Source organism: Microcaecilia unicolor, chromosome 11, assembly GCF_901765095.1.
Source record: "Microcaecilia unicolor chromosome 11, aMicUni1.1, whole genome shotgun sequence".
Classification (NCBI taxonomy): Eukaryota; Metazoa; Chordata; class Amphibia; order Gymnophiona; family Siphonopidae; genus Microcaecilia; species Microcaecilia unicolor.
This window is the reverse complement of record NC_044041.1, coordinates 192827340-192848651: the sequence shown is the minus strand read 5'-3', so window position 1 is coordinate 192848651 and position 21312 is coordinate 192827340. Positions and strand designations below refer to the sequence as shown.

The 21312-nt window shown below is 46.6% G+C and overlaps 1 protein-coding gene across 8 annotated transcripts in view; it reads right to left on the bottom strand.

Annotated features, from left to right (window-relative positions):
• AHDC1 (AT-hook DNA binding motif containing 1) overlaps positions 1-21312 on the bottom strand; it is a 306721-nt gene that overhangs the window by 155154 nt on the left and 130255 nt on the right. Inside the window, exon 1 of one of the 8 annotated variants that reach the window (XM_030217764.1) lies at positions 610-660. The exons of the other annotated variants lie outside the window; for them this stretch is intronic. The gene's annotated coding sequence lies outside the window, so the exon portion shown is untranslated. Of the gene's footprint in view, positions 1-609; positions 661-21312 lie in introns of those variants that run through there. 8 annotated transcript variants of the gene reach the window in all.

Here is a 21312-nt window from a genome sequence, read left to right as displayed (position 1 = left end):
CGTTGGGTCATTAGGGTAAGCTTTCTTGAAGAGATGGGTCTTTATTATTATTAATCACATTACATGGCACTAAGTGTCTGCCAATTACTTTTAGCCACAGTAGAAGAAGTTGAGAGGTCAGTCAATATGATGTATGCGGTGCCAGACCCAATGAACCTGGGCCCCAACTGACCACCACTATGACAGTTGACTAAATAACTGCTGGAATTGGGAGTGGGCTTTGACAGCAACGCCAGTAACTGAAAAGCAAGGACAGTGCTGGGCGGACTTCTACGCTCTATGTCCTAGGGATAGCAAAGAAAGACCAGGATCAAGAATTTCACATCACATTCACTGCTGGTTTAACCATAAATTGATAGGGTGAATGTTGGGCAGACTGGATGGACCGTTCAGGTCTATCTACTGTCATCTACTATGTTACTATACTGGAAAATGGCATGCAATCTAGGCCCCACAAACAGTTAGAGGGGGGCAGCAGACCATGGAAGACAACAAATATGGACGTAGGAGAGCCTATCGTTTTTTGATGGATCTCTTCAGACAGTTTAAATTCTAATTGCAGTGGCATAATACAGAAAATGTGTAAAGTACAATGTTCTCATACTTCACCTTATGTAGCAATGTCAGCATGCACAACATTGGATGGTTTAGTTGTGAAGGAGTAGAAGAGTGGTCTAGTGGTTAAAGCACCAGTCTTGACATCCAGAGGTGGCTGGTTCACCCACTGCTACAAAAAAGCAAAACAGCAAAGATGACTAACAAAACAAAAATAATCAAAAAATTAAAAACAAGAAAATATCAAATTTGTATTTAAAAATACAAATACATAAAAAAGTAAAAAATGAAAAGGACGATACTTGTTCATAAAAAAAAACACTATTAGCCAAAGGATAGCAGGGAGAAAGGGACTCGACACAGCTCTGATGGTTTATGCTTGACTTTGTTTTCAAGGATTATTTAACGCTATAGTTCAAAAAGAGACACAGATATTCCCTTTACAATTGGATAGAGTTAAAAAATCAACACACGGTGAGAAGACTCCTGACGCAGGCCTGTATGGCCGAAACACAGCTGTGTCGAGTCCCTTTCTCCCTGCTATCCTTTGGCAATAAAGTGTTTTAATTTTTTTATGAACAAGTGTCGTCCTTTTCATTTTTTACTTTTTTATGTATTTGTATTTTTACAAATTTGATATTTTCTTGTTTTTAATTTTTTGATTATTTTTGTTTTGTTAGTCATCTTCGCTGTTTTGCTTTTTTGTGGTTTTTTTTTTGCGAAGACTGGTTTCTTCTGTTTTTTTGTATCACCCACTGCTACTCCTTGTGATCTTGGGCTTAACCCTCCATTGCCTCGGGTACAAAACTTAAGCTCTTCCGGTTTACTAAGCAGTGCTAGCGGGTGTCCATGCGCTGGTGCCAACATGGCCCATTCACTTCATAAACAGACCCCTTAGACTGCGAGTCCTCCAGGGACAGGGAAATACCCAGTGTACCTGAATATAACTCACCTTGAGCTACTACTGAAAAAGGTGTGAGCAAAATCCCAATAAATAAATAAAATACAATAAACATTACACAAGTCAACATTTTGCAGCTTTGAGTTACCTTGTTACCATTTGTGGATATTTATAAATAACTAGTAAAAAAGGCCCGTTTCTGACACAAATGAAACGGGTGATAGCAAGGCTTTCCTCGGAGTGTGTATGTTTGAAAGAGTGTGTGTGAGAGTGACTGTGTGAGAGAGAGTGAATGTGCGAGTGTGTGTGTATGACAGAGAGTGAGAGAGACTGGGTGCGAGTGTGTCTGTGAGAGAGAGAGTGTGTGTGTGAGCATAAGAATGTGTGCCAGGCCCCCCCTCCCTCCCTCCAGGGTTGTTGTCCCCCCTCCCCTCCCTGCCTCCGAGTTCCAGGGTCGTCCCCTCCCTGCCTCCCTCCCCTGCATTATGCTCTCTCCCCTGCATTCATCCATATGCAGGCAACATCCTCTGTGCCCTGCCCCCTCCATCCATCCATGTGCAGCATCTCTCCCCTGCCCTCTCCACCTCCCTCCGAGTTCCAGGCCCCCCTCCCTTCCTCCCTCCTCCGAGTTCCAGTGTCCCTGTCCCTCCCTCCCAGTTCCAGGGTCCCATGGAACTGGGAGGGAGGGAGGGGGAGGGAAAACGTTGGAGGAGTGACGTCAGCAGGTGGTTACGATCCCAGTGACACACACTGGAACGTTGGAGGAGTGACGTCAGCAGGTGGTTACGATCCCAGTGACACACATTGGAACGTTGGAGGAGTGACGTCAGCAGGTGGTTACGATCCCAGTGACACACATTGGAACGTTGGAGGAGCAAATTATTATATTAGATATTTAGGCCAATTTTCAGCTGGCACACTCACTAATTTAAACAGCAGTACTGGCTCTTACATACATGGTACCGAATTTATGTATAGGCCTAAACAAGATGAACAACATGCAATCAGTGGCAGAATATCACCACTAAACAGTAAAATTTTTAGCACCACCTTCACCCCACTATTATTTATACGGATACGTTTATACTTAATATAATCTGAACGACAAATCTGTTTGTAATGAAGAACAGAGTATAAAAATCAGCAAAAGAATGCCAGATTCAGATAGGACAGACCCAGATAGCATCTGGCTGTTTAGCGATCAGACACCCCCAACAGCGCCTGTACACGTTTTGAAAACCGGATAACGTCCTTTTAAATATCAGCATGTGCATATGTGACTTACCTGAACATTGGAAAAATCTCCGATAGACCGACCACTGGACACAGTCTGCAGACATCTGTGCATGACGCGCAACACACATGAGTGGACATCTATACTCGTAAAAAGCCAGGGCTTTTCCTGAGGGGGTACTTGGGGGTACTGAGTACCAGAACCTTTTCCATTGTCTATTACAACTGACCCATGGACCCCAGGTTTTAATGCAAGAGCTCAGGCTCTACACACCAATTCTGCCTTGTCATAGATTCTGTGACTGATTGCAGGGGGCCTGGCTGTTGTGGGGTGGGTCCCTCGAGGATTTACCCCACCCCTGAAGGGTGGCCTAGCGTTTGAGTGCCGGCACCCTTTTTTTCCTAGAAAAAACAAAATGCACTGTAAAAAGCGCACAGATTTTTACACAATACCAGCTTTTAGTACAGTCTGAGAAGCAATGCTATTTCTCACAGCAGTGCAGGCTGTAAGCAGAAAATACACCCAATAGGCTGAAGGCGAATTTCCTGGCCTGGAGAGCACAGTATGTTGGTTTCCAGCATTCCATAACTGATGGAAATACCCTTCTCTGCTCCCAGTTTCCTCCCCCAAGTAGGAGAGGCACAACTAAATGCAGAACAGGAAAACCAACCATCAAGCACAGATGAGCCATAACAGCAGTTACAGATTTTAAACGGAAATGTAACAACTCGTCTGGTAGGTGTTTACATCGTGACCATTTTCTTCTTTTTTGGTTTCTGTGAATTTGACCTCTGGAGGAGAACTGTGCAGTTTTCTGGTCAGGCACCCTGACATGAATAAATTGGGGGTGGGGCTGGGGCTGCTAAACAGACTAATCTGCAGCCCCTATAGGCTTGACAGTGACATGCAAAGAACGAAACAGTTGAAGCATGGAAACAAGAAAGTTGCATGAATTTTATTCAAAAACATTTGTTCTGATGAAAGAAAATGAGGGGGGAAAAAAAAAAAAGACTACCTAGAAAAAAAAAAAAAGATCAAGACATGAAGGAATAGAAGGAGGAGTGGCGGAGGAGTGGCCTAGTGGTTAGGGTGGTGGACTTTGGTCCTGGGGAACTGAGGAACTGAGTTCAATTCCCACTTCAGGCACAGGCAGCTCCTTGTGACTCTGGGCAAGTCACTTAACCCTCCATTGTCCCATGTAAGCCGCATTGAGCCTGCCATGAGTGGGAAAGCGCCAGGGTACAAATGTAACAACAACAATTAAGAGGCAAGATGACAATTTTGAATAATCAAGTTAGATTGCATGAAGCAGTAGCACTATTTTCAAAAGTTCTGCCACAAACATCTTATGAAAATGAATTTTGAAAACAGAGCCCATATATTCCATACATTCAAAAGCAAATTTGATAGAGTTACCCCCGTTACTGGATCTCAACTGGCTGCCGGTAAATGCCAGGATTATTATGGTACAGCTGGCGCTAGGAAGACTACGGGGTAAGTGGCTGGGAAAAGTGTAAGAAACTATCGCTCCTAAGGGGTTAGCTGAAGGCAGACGCCTAGGAGGGATAGGGTCTGATATAGTGTTTTTCTTTTGCAGGAGTAGGTCCTTGAGACAGCTTGCCGTTGCAAGCGAAACGTGCATGTCGGGGCAGTGATACCCCCCGAGTCCGACTGAATAATTAAGATAAGTGTAAAAGAGTTTTATAAAACTATAGTTTAAATAGCCTGTCAAAGGGAAGAACAGGCCAATGAAGAGGTTGATGGTTATATCTGTCGCCACATAAAGCCTGTAAGGGTGGTAGACGACGAACATCACTGAGGCATTCCATAAAAGTATATGAATATTATGAGAAGATAGTGACTGTTGAAGATATTTTTTGATAAATATTGAAGTTTATAGTTGGTGAAGAAATATCTACTATAATAAAACTCACCCTCAACGTTCTGAAGACACTCAGTCACTCACTGAAGGGTTCATGGATTCATGGTGGTGAAGCCACAACACTGACCATGTCTCTCTGCCCCGCCCTCGCATGACGGACCAATCAGAAAAAACACACTCAACATTCTGAAACACAAAGGACCATCACAACACCGTTCCCAGGCAACACTAAGCAACGTAAGACGGACCAATCAGAGGAAACTACGTGACAATAAGGGAGGAGCATTCCCCAGCAGAATGGTTCATTATCTGGGCAGCACGGAGAGCACAGAACCACCGCTGGAACGAGAGAAGAATATTCCTGCTGTGGATATGTGCAAAAATAGACCCCGGGGGGGGGGGGGGGGAGACATTTTTAAATGCCTAATGCCAGTACTGAAGAGTGCCAGAGGGCCTACAGCAGAGACTATATTTGGGATCGCTTGACATGGAGTCAGAGGAGCCGGAAAACAACGTGCCCATCACCATCTGGGACGTGGGCGAACAGGACAAGCTGCGGCCCAGCTGGAAGGATTACCCGCGACCCAGCCAGCAGCGACCAAGGAAGGGGGAGGAGTACTCCTTCCCTGCCTAGGAATCACTGGAGACTGGCTGCCAAACTAACGAAACAACCGCACACCGACGCACCACCTCCATCATTCGAAAGGCATCCACTCTTTCTTCAACAGAAATGCAAACTAATAATACAAAACAAACAAAGAATACATGGTTTCTCAGGTGGCTGCAGGTAACTCCCCACCCCCTTCCTCTTCCCCTTTTGCCAAAGCGGCCAAGGACGTGCCCAACCATCCCCAGCCTCAGGCAAGCTGTCTCCCACCTCGGGGATTCCCCGAGCACCCGGAAAAAGACGGTGCTGATTCCTGCGGCGCATAAATGTTCCAGCATTCCCCTGCAGCCGTCAACAACCTGCACACACACCGCACCCTCACACACTCACACACACACAAAATAACTCTGTGACACATACACACAAAAAAAAACCCACATGCTAGCGCCCGTTTCATTGGTTTCGGAAACGGGCCTTTTTTACTAGTTATACATATAATGTTGACTGGACACTGGCAATTGTGAGGATTATTTTTAAGGCATCCTGTTCAGTTTTCTGTGCATTACATGGCTTCACTTCTATCCCTGCTGCATGATTTACTTCATCGCTCTTCTACCCAGCTAACTTTAAAACTAAAACATAGCAACTCTTCTTTTTCCTCCGGTTTATCATCTTGTCTCAAAGAAACATCATGAAAGACCTTATTCAGAAATACGAACTGTCTATATACATCTTTTCGGAAAAGACTTTATTTGCCAAATTCCTGTCTTCAAGACTAGATTGACTATCATTGTATAATGATCAGACGTCTTCTCTATTATTGTCTGTAATGTCCTAATTTAATCTGTAAAATTGTTGTTTAAATCTTACTCTGTTGTAAACCGCTCTGGACCCTTATGGGAATTCAGCAGTATAAAAAAAAAAATTAGATTAGATTTAAGTGGACAGAAGAGGTTCCTGCTTGAAATCACATTCTGTGGGCCGGCCACCAATACTCAATGGCACGTAACCTGCCATTTACAAAGTGGACCGAACAAACGGGGGCATTGCGAGGGCAGAGCTGACGACGAGCCAGCAGCTATGCTTGTGCCAACAATATTCAGTACCAATGTACACATACCATAAATAGCAGTTCTAACTTTGGCTGCAACCAAAAAGTGACCAACGTTGTTGGATACGTTCCCTTCCCTCCCATCTACCCCCCCCCCCCCATTGTCATCAGCTCCCCCAAACCCTCTCGCCCAACCCCACAGAGCCACCCCATAGAGCCTACCTACATCGCTGATGGTCCAAGTAGGAATACCCTGGAAAGGAGCGATCCACACCTGCTTCTGCCCCCCACCCCCACCCCCCCGGCAGTCCCATGTGCTAAAATGTCTGCTGGAAGCTCTAGCACTAGTCTCACATACTGCAAGATCACCACTAGAGTCCGAGGCAGATAATGGAAGGATGACCTCTAGAAGCAGGGCCGCCAAGAGACTGGGCCTGGGCCCGGGGCAGGGCAGGGAAGGGCTGGGCCCGGGGCCCCACCCCCCAAGGTCGCCACCCCTTCCCCCCCCCCCCCCCCCCCCCCACGAGGTCGTCGCCGCTCCCCCGCTCCATCCGCCACCGGGCTGGGCCCCCTGCATTGAAATCGCAGTCTCACCTCCATGAAAGCAGCGCTGCAGGCAGCAGAACGCCTCCCTTCAGCCCTCCTTCCCTCCTTGTGTCCCGCCCTCATGGAAGTTACATCAGATGAGGGCGGGACACAGGGAGGGAAGGAGGGCCGAAGGGAGGCGTTCTGCTGCCTGCAGCGCTGCTTTCATGGAGGTGAGACTGTGATTTCAAAGCAGGGGGCAGATGGTCGACGACGGAGGGCGGGTGGGACTGTGGCGCCAGGAACCCGTTGGAGGCCCGGGCTTGGGGAATTTTGTCCCCCCCCTGTCACCCCCTCTCGGCGGCTATGTCTATAAGTAGTTCCTCAGGACTGCTGCTAGAGCTTGCAGCAGCCATTTTAGCATATGGAGCCACTAGGGACAGGCGGAAGTGGGGATTCCTCCTGCCCAGGATACCCCCCATTGGACCACCAAGGATATAGGTAAGCCGGGGAGGGGGAGGGGGAAGAAAAAAAACCTGACAGACACTTATGCAGGGTCCCGGTCAATATTCAACCAGGACTTGCCTAAGTGTGAATGGCCAGCAGCAGTCCAGTCAGACCCAGATATTCAATGCCAGTGCCTGGACGTGGACTGACACTGAATAACAGAGGCCAATCCAGGTCACAAGTACCTGGCAAGATCCCAAATCTCAACATACTATTTCAACATGGCCAGTCCGGCCACTTCACATCTCTTCCTGCCTTAAACGGTTCTAATCATAGTTCGCTTATTTCTCCTGGTCTGGATGGGTATTACACCTGCTGCCCATCATGGATTGCCTTGCCGACAGTTGCTCAAGCCACTCTGAACCATCTCAGCATCTGGAATATACCTAAGACCAGCCTGTCTCTGAACGCCAACTTCAGAAATTCCACATATTACCTACAGTCCTTCCTAATAAAATGTCCATATACCTTTTTCGTAGACTCTCTTACCCTTTTCCCTATTTCTTCTTTCACTGTTCCTTCTATTCTATTTCATGTAATTGTAATTATAACACAACTGGTCTGGCTATAGCCTTATCAGCACACTTTGAGTCTGCATACATGTGGGAAAAAAGTGGGGTATAAATGTGCAGAAATAAATTTATTTGTAGCATTTGTATCCCACATTTTCCCACCAATTTGCAGGCTCAATGTGGCTTACATTTGCCGTAATGGCGGATGCCATTTCCGGGTAATAGAATGGATGTATAACATACATGTTAAGAAATACACAGTGGAACGTACATGGAACATAACATAAATGGAGTAGATCATGGTAGAGAGGAATACAATAAATATCTGGGTTATATATACAGACAGAAGCATTTGCACCATACTTCTGGAGGAGTGGCCTAGTGGTTAGGGTGGTGGACTTTAGTCCTGGGGAACTGAGGACCTGAGTTCAATTCCCACTTCAGGCACAGGCAGCTCCTTGTGACTCTGGGCAAGTCACTTAACCCTCCCCATTGCCCCAGGTAAGCCGCATTGAGCCTGCCATGAGTGGGAAAGCGCAGGGTACAAACGTAACAAAAATAAAATAGATACTATTGGAGATTCTACATGGAATGTTGCTACTATTGGAGATTCTACATGGAATGTTGCTACTATTGGACATTCTACATGGAATGTTGCTACTATTGGACATTCTACATGGAATGTTGCTATTCCACTAGCAACATTCCATGTAGAAGGCTGCGCAGGCTTCTGTTTCTGTGAGTCTGACGTCCTGCACGTACGTGCAGGACGTCAGACTCACAGAAGCAGAAGCCTGCATGGCCACATTGGTGATCTGCAAGGGCCAACTTCTACATGGAATGTTGCTAGTGGAATAGCAACATTCCAAGTAGAATCTCAAATAGTAGCAACAGTGGAGGAGTGGCCTAGTGGTTAGGGTGGTGGACTTTGGTCCTGAGGAACTGAGTTCGATTCCCACTTCAGGCACAGGCAGCTCCTTGTGACTCTGGGCAAGTCACTTAACCCTCCATTGCCCCATGTAAGCCGCATTGAGCCTGCCATGAGTGGGAAAGCTCGGGGTACAAATGTAACAAAAAATAAAATAAAATAACAAAACAAAAGAAGAACACAAACAGAAAAACAGAAGACACAGTCCTGGGTGTGTGTGTGTGTGCACATTCATTTGTTTTATAGGGTCCAATTTATGAATGTTTACCTAAGATGTTTTAACTGTCAGCAGCTAAAGTCAACACCCTAACAACTGGTGCCGCTGCTCACAAGTTTCAAAACTTGTGGTAATTCCACCACATGTCTGAAGTGCCTGTTCTTTTCTGTGTAATAAGGAGGAGCCAGAAACCCCAGAGCACATCCTCGCATGTATATCAAGTTTGAACTACACGGCTATGAAGAAACACCAAATTATGCCCTGCTATAAATCTTTAGTTTAGACCGGGGTGGGCAACCTCAGTCCAAGGGTCTCTATGTAGGTGCAAAAAGATGTTACGCATATTCACTGGGGAAACCCTGAAACAACCCGACTGGGCTGCAGCCCTCAAGGACCCAAGGTTGCCCACCCCTGGTTTGGACCATGGATTCAAGTCCTTACTCAAAGCCCATCTCTTCTCCCTTGCTTTTGGCGCCTAACCACCTTCTCCATTCATGATACCTACACTGACTACATAGTTTATTACCTTTAGATTGTAAGCTCTCTTGAGCAGGGACTGTCCTTCCCCTTGTTTAAAATTGTACAGCGCTGCGCAACCCTAGCAGCGCTAAAGAAATGCTAAGAAGTAGTAGTAGTAGTAGGATTAGGCAAAGTTAAAACACAATCAAACATATAAACGGCGAGTGACCGTACTCACTGCAAATGCGCAGTAGAGACTTCCCTCTCTGTCCCGCCCCCGCGTCAATTCGTGATGACGGGGGGGGGGGGGGCGGGACAGAGAGGGAAACTGCGCCGCCGACGTTGCTACCGCTCCCCCCCCCCACTCGGAGTCGCCACCCCTCCACCCGGCCCGGGCCCTCTCTTCCCTTCTGAACTTACAGATCCATTCGCCGAACGCAGCAACGCACATCAGCTGAGCTGCAGTGAGCCCTTCCTTCTTTGCCTGTGGCCCCGCCCTCCTGTGACGTAACGTCAGCGAGGGCGGGACACACACAGGCAGAGAAGGAAGGGGCAGCTCAGCTGATGTGCGTTGCTGCGTTCGGCGAATGGATCTGTAAGTTCAGAAGGGAAGAGAGGGCCCGGGCCGGGTGGAGGGGTGGCGGCGGCGACGATGACTTCGAGGGGGGGGAGCGGTGGCGACTTCGCGGGGGGGAGGGGAGCGGTGGTGACCGCGGGGGGAGGAAAACCTCTATACCAGCCCGTTTTTACGGGCTCAACGGCTAGTTTATCTATTAATTTACCCAGAGTTGCCCAGAATAATAAAGTTTATTTTTACTATACTACTGTTCAGTGGTAAGTGCTCACTTCCAAAGAGCTTACAGTCTAAGAGGGTATCCGAGGTAATAGGATATAAATCAACTTAGTCAAACTCAAGAGGCAAAATTTGAACTCCAGTTTCTTTGGTTCTCAGCCCAGCCCTTGGGACACACCTAGCCAAGTCAGGCATTTAGGATGCCCTCAATGAATATGCATGAGATAAGATTTCCATATGGAGGTAATACATGTAAATCGATCTCATACATATCCCTTGTGGATAGCCTTTAAACCTGACTGGCTGGGTGTTGTCCTCAAGACAGGGTTGAGAACCCCTGCTCTAACCAATAGATCACTTATTCCTAATAGAAGTGACTTGTATAAGTAACATAACATAGTAACATAGTAGATGACGGCAGAAAAAGACCTGCACGGTCCATCCAGTCTGCCCAACAAGATAAACTCATATGTGCTACTTTTTGTGTATACCCTACCTTGATTTGTACCTGTCTTTTTCAGGGCACAGACCGTATAAGTCTGCCCAGCACTATCCCCGCCTTCCAACCACCAGCCCCGGCACAGACTGTATAAGTCTACCCAGCACTATCCCCGCCTCCCAACCATCAGCCCCGCCTCCCACCACCAGCTCTGGCACAGACCGTATAAGTCTGCCCAGCATTGTCACAAGAAGTGCCAGTGGGGGAAATGGGATTGGAACCCTGGCACCTTGGGCTCTCAACCCATTTCTCTAACCACCAGGCACTTATTCACTTTAAGGAAAGACTCACAACTAACAAGTTTTGCTCCGGTAGAAAATCAAAAGGTGCCGCATTTGAGGGAATCTCTCATCGTCTCATAAAATAGACTATGGCAGAATATTCTAAGGGTTATACAATGTTATATAGTGATGGAGATACTACAGAGTGCTATTCCAAAGAGTCATGCACATCAGCTTATTAACTGGTTATGTGTCAACTGGGCAATCAATCCTGCTTCTGTTCCACTGCTTCTATGAACCCATAAATATACTTTCCTTAGAAAATTTAACACAATTCAATAAAGACTAAATCAGTCAACATGGAGCTGACAAGTCTGATGTACCTTCCTGATGTGCAATGTGAGGTATAAGATCAGAGACTAAGTGTAATCAGCACTCAAGACATGTATTTTTATATACTGGAAATGCAAAAACCTTCATTCTTATGTTAAGAAATAATTACCCGCAAAGAGTCTGAATGCCTAAGTAATATGAATCATGCTGAAAGTTAAGCACTGGTGGCCTGCAATGAGCAAATTTTAGTTGCACAATTAAGTGAGAGATGGAAAGATTTTAGAAGCACTGAAGTTTTTCATCTTTTGCACTTTGGCATGGAATTATACAGAAAGCTGACTGAAATTGGCAATATTAAAAAGCATCGTTGCTCATGATTAAATTTTTTTTTTTTTTTTTTTTTTGAAACTTGAAATTTTTATTGATTGTCAAATAGAGAAAACACATACATGATTAACCTTATACAACGTTCTAAGGATACATTGGGCTGAAACTCCAGCAGTTAGAACTCCCTTCCCCCATGGCTACCACGTTTTAGCAATGTCGTAACTTATACCAAAGAAATATTTTTTTTTGTTACATTTGTACCCCGCACTTTCCCACTCATGGCAGGCTCAATGCGGCTTACATATTGTATACAGGTACTTATTTGTACCTGGGGCAATGGAGAGTTAAGTGACTTGCCCAGAGTCACAAGGAGCTGCCTGTGCAGTGGGAGTCGAACCCAGTTCCCCAGGACCAAAGTCCACCAAAGTCCACCACCCTAACCACTAGGACACTGTTGCTACTATTTGAGATTCTACATGGAATGTTGCTATTCTTCCATGTAGAAGTCAGCCCTTGCAGATCACCAATGTGACCGTGCAGGCTTCTGCTTCTGTGAAACAGAAACAGAAGCCTGCGCAGCCTTCTACATGGACTGTTGCTAGTGGAATAGCAACATTCCGTGTAGAACCTCCAATAGTAGCAACATTCCATGTAGAATCTCCAACAGTAGCAACATTCCATGTAGAATCTCCAATAGTATCTATTTTATTTTTGTTACATTTCGCTTTCCCACTCATGGCAGGCTCAATGCGGCTTACATGGGGCAATGGAGGGTTAAGTGACTTGCCCAGAGTCACAAGGAGCTGCCTGTGCCTGAAGTGGGAATCGAACTCAGTTCCTCAGTTCCCCAGGACCAGAGTCCACCACCCTAACCACTAGGCCACTCCTCCACTTACAGAAACTTAAGTCAAGTCCAGGTACCTTTGCAGTTGCAGACCCCACTGCAAAAATTTCTGGCGAATATTATTCCTCAATGTGGTAAATTTTTCCATCAAGAGGACGAATGAGTTGTGTGTGCCAGCTGCCAAGGTCCGGTTGGGAAACTGATCTCCAATCCCTGGCCACAACCACTCGGGCTGCCGTCACACAAGTCATGGATTATCTTTTTTGGACACCAGGCCGTATCCTCTATGCCCAAGAACAGGAGGCAAAGACCAGGTGTGGGATTCACTGTAGTTCCAGCTAATTTATTTGCCACTTGTAATATCTGCTCCCAGAATGCCTGAATTTCCTTACAAATGCCACCACAAATGAATATAAGATCCCCGACTGGAAAAGTCCTGCAACATGACTGTGCTTTCGTGCTGTCCACATTATGCAGCTGTTCTGGTGTGATATACCAGTGCAATAAAAGTTTATAGTTGCATTCCCTTATTGCTACAGAAATATTACTCTGGAGTAGCCTAGTGGTTAGTGCAGTGGACTTTAAGCCATTGTGACATCACTGATGAGGTTGGCTCTTATTGGTGGAATGAGTGAAGGAGGAGCCTAGTGGTTAGTGCAATGGACTTTGATCCTGGGGAACTGGGTTCAATTCCCACTGCAGCTCCTTGTGACTCTGGCCAAGTCACTTAACCCTCCATTGCCCCTGGTACAAAATAAGTACCTGAATATACTATGTAAACTGCTTTGAATGTAGTTACAAAAACCTCAGAAAGGCGGTATATCAAGTCCCATTTCCCTTTCCCCCTTTCCCTTATGACATCACAATATCAGAAGTGAGCCACGTATCGGGCAATCAAGCCATTGTGACATCACTGATGAGGCTGGCTCTTATTGGTGGAATTAGTGGAGGAGCAGCCTAGTGGTTAGTGCAGTGGACTTTGATCCTGGGGAACTGGGTTTGATTCCCACTGCAGCTCCTTGTGACTCTGGGCAAGTCACTTAACCCTCCATTGCTCCTGGTACAAAATAAGTACCTGAATGTACTATGTAAACTGCTTTGAATGTAGTTACAAAAACCTCAGAAAGGCGGTATATCAAATCCCATTTCCCTTTCCCTTTATGAGCTCACAATCAATTATCTGTTTCCCATTTATACATATACTAGTAAAAAAGGCCCGTTTCTGTAGGCAAGGAAACGGGCCTTAGGCAGGCAATTCCCCCCCCCCCCCCCCCGTGCTACGGCCCCCTCGAACCCCCCCTTCCGCGAACCTGTCGTTCCCCCCCCCGTGCCAGCGAAAACTGCCGCTACCGCCGCCGTTGTTGTGCTACCTTCCCTTCCCGTAGGTTCTTCAATCATCTTCTTAGAAAGTTTAACTCCGTGCGTCTGACGTCAGACGCACGGAGTTAAACTTTCTAAGAAGATGATTGAGGAACCCACCCGAAGGTAGTGCACAACAGCGGCGGGAGGGGGGGTGCGGTTTTCGGCGTTCCGGGGGGACGGATCGACAGGTTCGCGGGAGGGGGCGGGTTTCGAGGGGGCCATAGCGCGGGGGGGTGACAGCTGATTCCGAGGCAGTAGGAGGAGTAGGGAAACATGCTGCGCGTGTTTCCCTACTCCTCCCCTTGCCTTGGAATCAGCTGTGTTGACGTCAGTGACGTCCGTGCGTGTCTGCCTCGCAGACCACTTGCAGCCAGGGAGCCACGGTCCCAAGCATAGAACGTTGGAGGTGAGAATTATTATATAGGATGGCAGCTTCACAAATTCAGGTCCTTTCAATATTTTGTATAGGGTCGATATCAGGCCTTTGGCCAAGATGTGTTGGTCCCAGACCTGCTCCAGATGGCTCTGCTCTCCACCAGGGGCAAATCTAAAGGGACCACTCAAAATGCTATGTCTGCGCTGCAAGTAGAAGAAAAAACAAAATCCTTGCCTTGTATCCCATAGGTTGACTTCACATGTTCAAAAGGATACCACTGTTGTGCCATGAAATAATTGGGAAATATGAGACATACCATGGGACCTCTACCTTGAGAGCGCAGCAACTTGCTCAGGAACAGCAACTGGGAAAAGCACTGTTAGAGCGGACGGAATAGAAATCAATGAAGTGGGTTGGTGAGAGCGTTTCATGTGATTCCATGTTTCCAATATATGATTAACATAAGGGTTAGAGCTAAGATTCATCCCTCTCTTTTTCTGAGGTGCCCATCATAACTCAGGGAGTAAGCCCCTTTGGGTATAAGATTGCTCAATCTACACGCATGGTTTCAAAGAGAAGTACCTCAAGAGGTCCGTAATCTATGAGTGAGTAGTACTCCCCTGGCTATGCACAATCTCCACCCCCCCCCCCCCCCCTCCATGAGTAAAATTTTAAGGCATTTTTCTCCTTTAAAGATTACAAAATGTGATACATTGTTTATTAACAGTGAAGGTTTCTGCATTTCTAATATCTGGATTATTTTTCAATGCCTCAGAAGAGCTACAGAGACTGTGTGCAGCCCTTTGACAAAGATGTTCTAAGCAGCTAATGTGGCTTTTACTGTGCAGTAGACAGTAATGCAGACCCACGCACTGTCTTCCACATTAAAAATAACGTGTGGTGAAAATGCCATGTTAGCTGCCCAGTGCTGGAGTGGGCGGGAGATGGGACCGACATAGCTCTACTTCAGGAAGCAGGTGAAAAGCTTGGCTCTTCAACCAGGCCTTTAATGGAAGAAGCAACTAACTTGTTAGTCTCGCTCACACACACCACAAGGAGTGACGTGGGCTGCAAACACTGCAGCAGGACATGTTTATCCACTCCTACCCTAGCTCAGATAATATTTAACCATCTCTCTGACTGTTATGATTCTGCTAAACGCAAGACTATCTCTACTTCAGGAAGCAGGAGAAAGCTTGGCTCTTCAACCAGGCTTTAATGGGAGAAGTAACTAACTTGTTAGTCTCGCTTAAATACTGCAGCAGGACATGCTTATCCACGCCTACCCTAGCTAAGATAACATTTAACCATTTCTCTGACCTCATTTATTTATTTATGTATTTAGTGCATTTGTATCCCACATTTTCCCACCTCTTTGCAGGCTCAATGTGCACCTTTCTTTAAATCAATCACCTTACTTTCTAACTCTTCCTACTTTCTTACCTATTTAAATGTTACTTCTTTGCTTTACCCTTCACTATCAATTAAAATGTTCTATTATGTATTGTGTTGACACTGCAAGTAGTTTACCATGACATACTTTGTATTGTTTTTTAAAATATTGTTACTGCTGTAATTACCTATTGCTCATGTTTAATCTATTCTTACTGTACATCGCGCCTTGAGTGAATTCCTTCATAATGGCAGTAAATAAATCCTAATAATAATCAAACATATAAATGGCGAGTGACCGTACTCACTCGCAAATGCGCAGTAGAGACCTTCTCTGCCCCGCCCCCACGTCAATACGTGATGACGGGGGGCGGAACACAGAGGGTCTGTACTGCGCATTGCTGAGGGAGGGACACCGCCGTCTAACGCTCCCCCCACCCGAGTCGCCGCCGCCACCCACCTTCTACCCGGTCGGGCCCTCGCTCCACTATTGAAACAGCGAGGGTCCGGGAACGCAGCACTGAGCTCTGCTGAGCTGCCGACATCGCCCTTCCTTCTTCTTCTCTGCCTCTGTCCCGCCCTCGACGACGTTACGTCACACGAGGGCGGGACAGGCAGAGAAGAACGAAGGCCGACGTCGGCAGCTCAGCAGAGCTCAGTGCTGCGTTCCCGGACCCTCGCTGTTTCAATAGCGGAGTGAGGGCCCGGCCGGGGGGGAGGGGGGCGCGAACTCGGAGGGGGAGGGGGAGGGGCAGCGGCGAACTCGGCGGTGGGGGCGGGCCTTTCAAACCCCCCCCCTTCCTATAATAGCCCGTTTTTACGGGCTCAAAGTCTAGTAATAAATAAGTGAACAGCTGGTCATTACACCAAGCGCTAGATGTCACTACAGCCGATAACGCGGCTGCGCTTACCAAGTAAGGGCAACAATGCTAGAACAGCAAGCACGTTATTTAACTCAAGTATATGTTTTGAAACTTCAAATTACAGTGAACTTTTGGATAGGCTATTTTTCATTTTACAAACACTGCAACAACAACAAAAAAATCAGCGCAATATGTAAAACTAGTAAAAAAAAAAAGGCCCGTTTCTGTTTGAAAGGAAACGGGCGCTAGCAAGGTTTTCCTCTGAGTGTGTATGTTTGAGAGAGTGTATGTGAGAGTGACTTCTGTTCCTGCTGCTGTGCATTCCCCGTGTTGTGCTGATTCGCGGCTCCCTGTATCGTGGCTCCGCCCCTCTCCCTTCTACTGGCCAATCTGGTGTGGGTTGTGTGACATCACTATTATCTGCTCCAACATGATCCATGGTTCCAGGCAGCCTCAGAATGTTGGAGGTGAGAGTTATTATATAGGATGGTGCAAAAACACGAGAGAGAGAAAGCAAAACAAACGTAAACAGTGGTTTGAGTTTGGGACTATACATAGGAGCACTGGACTTCATTCCCAGCTTAGGCCCAGCTTTTCGGGCTGGACTAGTCAAGTACTGCTCTTACAGGTTCTTTTACTAAGCTTCGGTAGAAAGTTGCCTTAGCATGGCCTTCTGTGGGTTTCCCCCCCATATGTTATGGTAGTGGTTCCCAAACCTGGTCCTGGAGGCACCCCAGTCCGTCAGGTTTTCAGGATATCCACAATGAATATTCATGAGATAGATCTGCATATAGTGGAGGCAATGCATGCAAATCTGTCTCATGAATATTCATTGTGAATATCCTAAAAACCTGACTGGCTGGGATGCCTCCAGGACCAGGTAGGGGAACCACAAACGCCATTTTTACCGCAGCTGGAAAATAGCCATGCGCTGTTACCATTAGTGTGCGGTCATTTAAAAAAAAAAAAAAAAAAAGCACATGGGCACTCACCAACACCTATTTTGTAGGTGGTATGGGGCAATGGAGGGTTAAGTGACTTGCCTAGAGTCACAAGGAGCTTCAGTGAGAACTGAATCCAGTTCCCCTGGTTCTCAGGACTGCACAAGCCATTAAGCTACTCCTCCACATGCTAATCCTGTGCTAATAAGCACATGGTAATGAAGCTGTGCTGAATAGAGCAGAAATGCCACTCTGCACCACCCAGACACACCCAACATGTGGCTTGCACAGGAACTTACCACATGATACGGTGGTGGGTGGCAGGGATAGTGCTGGGCAGACTTATACGGTCTGTGCCAGAGCTGGTGGTTGGGAGGCGGGGTTGGTGGTTGGGAAGCGGGGATAGTGCTGGGCAGACTTATACGGTCTGTGCCAGAGCTGGTGGTTGGGAGGCGGGGTTGGTGGTTGGGAGGCGGGGATAGTGCTGGGCAGACTTATACGGTCTGTGCCAGAGCTGGTGGTTGGGAGGCGGGGTTGGTGGTTGGGAGGCGGGGATAGTGCTGGGCAGACTTATACGGTCTGTGCCAGAGCTGGTGGTTGGGAGGCGGGGTTGGTGGTTGGGAGGCGGGGATAGTGCTGGGCAGACTTATACGGTCTGTGCCAGAGCTGGTGGTTGGGAGGCGGGGTTGGTGGTTGGGAGGCGGGGATAGTGCTGGGCAGACTTATACGGTCTGTGCCAGAGCTGGTGGTTGGGAGGCGGGGTTGGTGGTTGGGAGGCGGGGATAGTGCTGGGCAGACTTATACGGTCTGTGCCAGAGCCGGTGGTGGGTGGCAGGGATAGTGCTGGGCAGACTTATACGGTCTGTGCCAGAGCTGGTGGTTGGGAGGCGGGGTTGGTGGTTGGGAGGCGGGGATAGTGCTGGGCAGACTTATACGGTCTGTGCCAGAGCTGGTGGTTGGGAGGCGGGGTTGGTGGTTGGGAGGCGGGGATAGGGCTGGCCAGACTTATACGGTCTGTGCACTGAAGAGGACAGTACAAATAAAAAAAAAAGTAGCACATATGAATTTATCTTCTTGGGCAGACTGGATGGACCATGCAGGTCTTTTTCTGCCATCATCTACTATGTTACTATGATACCCAAGCGCATCCAGCAGTAACCCCTTTTAAGTTGCAGCAAGCATGCGCTAGCGCTTATTGCAGGGGGCATAGCCGGATGGCCAATTTTGGGTGGGCCTGAGCCCAAGGTGGGTGGGCATGGAATTCGTCCCCCCTCCGGTTTGCTCCTCTCTCCACCCCTCCCTGCCCACAAACCCCACAACTATTAAATACTTGAGCTGGTGGGGATCCCCAAATCCTGCCAGCTGAATATCTCCTCCTCCTTCTCGAGCAGCCAGCACTCTTCCAAATGGCGGCTGGCAGCACTCGCCTCAAACTGATGCTGCAGCCAGCAGGCCATGCAAGCTCAGTGCTTTTGCATGTGCGAAAACTGAGCATGTGCAGAACGGAGCTGCTGACTGACATTTGGAAGAGTGCTGGCTGCCCAAGGACAGAAAATCGTCAGCTGGCAAGGGTTTGGAGATCCCAACAAGCCACTGTGAGCCACAGCAAGAGTGTCACAACTCTGGGTGGGCCTGAGTTCAAAGTGGATGGGCCCTGGCCCACCTATGTCTACACCACTGGTTTATTGCGGCTTTTGTAAAAAGGACCCCATACAGAGGTAGGCTATCCAGTCAAAGTACACAGGAGCCAGCTGCAGCAGAACTGCATTCTGCTCAATCAAGCCATAGTACTGTGGACAGGCAGTCTAAAAATGCAAGAGTTATATTTATGAAAGAAAAATGCTTTTACATCTCCCACTGGGTACCTCAAAAACAGTAACAGTTTTAAGGTTTTTCCGACTAAAACTGGCCTTTTAAGCATTTTATTTTCCTTTAGTCCATTGCCCTCTCCTCATATTTTCTGTTTCCTCTTACCAAGGTGGGCTTCTCTGTCAAGAACACAGGCGCAGGGAGGTACAGATTCTCACAGAAGAAAGGGGCTTTTAACACTTTCCACATCCAGTACCCAGTTAGAAGTCACACTATAATTACATATGGCGCTCATTTGAAGACTTCTTCTCACCAACCAATCCCCTGAATGGCTACAACCTTTTTACACAACGCAGATGCCCCACTGTACATGGCTAACCTTGTGGACCTACCGACCAGAAACGCCAAGAGATCAGCCCCGCAAATTCCTCAACCTGAATTTCCCTAGTTGCAAAGGAATTAAATATAAGCAGGCATACGCCTCTACCTTCTCCTTCAGAAGTGCACAGATATGGAACAGGCTACCCCCAGCCCTAAAAACCATAGACAACCCAAGTAACTTCCGCAAATCTCTGAAGACACATCTCTTCAACAGAACCTACAAAAAGAAACCTTAGACACAAATTCACCTCCCAATCTATCCTACCTAACACCACCCTCTCTAATTCCAAATCCTTTTTCTGCGTACTTTCGATTGTATCCATTATTCTGTCATGGCTTTGTCATAACAACACTCTGTAAGCCATACTGAGCCTGCAAATAGTTGGGAAAATGTGGGGTACAAAGGCAATAAATAAATAAATACAGTAATTTCTAAAAAATACATCTTGCTATATTGGAGAAACAGGCCAGATGCTTAAGACAAGATTCAATTTACATAGACATCATATGAACAATACTGGTGCCAGCAGGGTTCCCACGCCTGTTGGTCAATATTTTACAGGACCAGGACACTGTACCAGTGATTTCACAGTGAGAATCCTCAAAGGTAACTTTAAAACCATACAAGAACGTAAGACCTTTGAAGTCAGAATGATTGAATATTTTAACACCCAACAGAAAGGACTTATCAAGGATCTGGGGTTCCTAGCCCATTATAAACCATAAAGCTGTTTGTCTCTGTTGATCACCCCACCCCTCACCTATCCACACCCATCCTGTTAGAATATCAATGATATGCTTTGATGTCCCCATGTATACCTCCGACCCACCCCCATCCTCTCATCCTGTCAGTCTGTCATAGTAATGCTTGAATGTTTTCACTTATATACACTGTCAGCTAGCACATTTGCTTATTTCCGATCTGACGAAGAAGGGCAACCTTCGAAAGCTAATCAAGAAATGTATTAAGTTATGTCCAATAAAAAAGGTATCATCTTATTTTCTTTTCCATGTTTTATTTTGTTTGATTTCTATAGATTCTACATGGAATGTTGCTATTCCACTAGCAACATTCCATGTAGAAGTCGGCCCTTGTAGATCACCAATGTGGCCGCGCAGGCTTCTGCTTCTGTGAGTCTGACGTCCTGCACGTACGTGCAGGACGTCAGACTCACAGAAACAGAAGCCTGCGCAGCCTTCTACATGGAATGTTGCTAGTGGAATAGCAACATTCCATGTAGAATGTCCAATAGTAGCAACATTCCATGTAGAATGTCCAATAGTAGCAACATTCCATGTAGAATCTCCAATAGTATCTATTTTACTGTCATAGTAATGCTTGAATGTTTTCACTTATATACACTGTCAGCTAGCACATTTGCTTATTTCCGATCTGAGGAAGAAGGGCAACCTTCGAAAGCTAATCAAGAAATGTATTAAGTTATGTCCAATAAAAAAGGTATCATCTTATTTTCTTTTCCATGTTTTATTTTGTTTGATTTCTATTGATAAAAAATACATCCAAACTTATTTCTGCCAGGTTTACTATACCTCGCACTTTTTTTTTTTTTTAACTAGGATTTTAAGTCATTAAAAAAAAAAAAAAACCAATGAAATACAATTGTAAAGAAAATGGTGACAGTGACAAAAACGGATCACTTAGCCCACATTAAGGAGAAGAAAAGGTGTATCTCCCACTTCGATCCCTCTGGCTAGGCCATCTGCCTGCTCACTGCATTTGCAACTGACCTTCACAAAATAATTGCAGAGAAGCTACTTCAATTGTGCCTCTT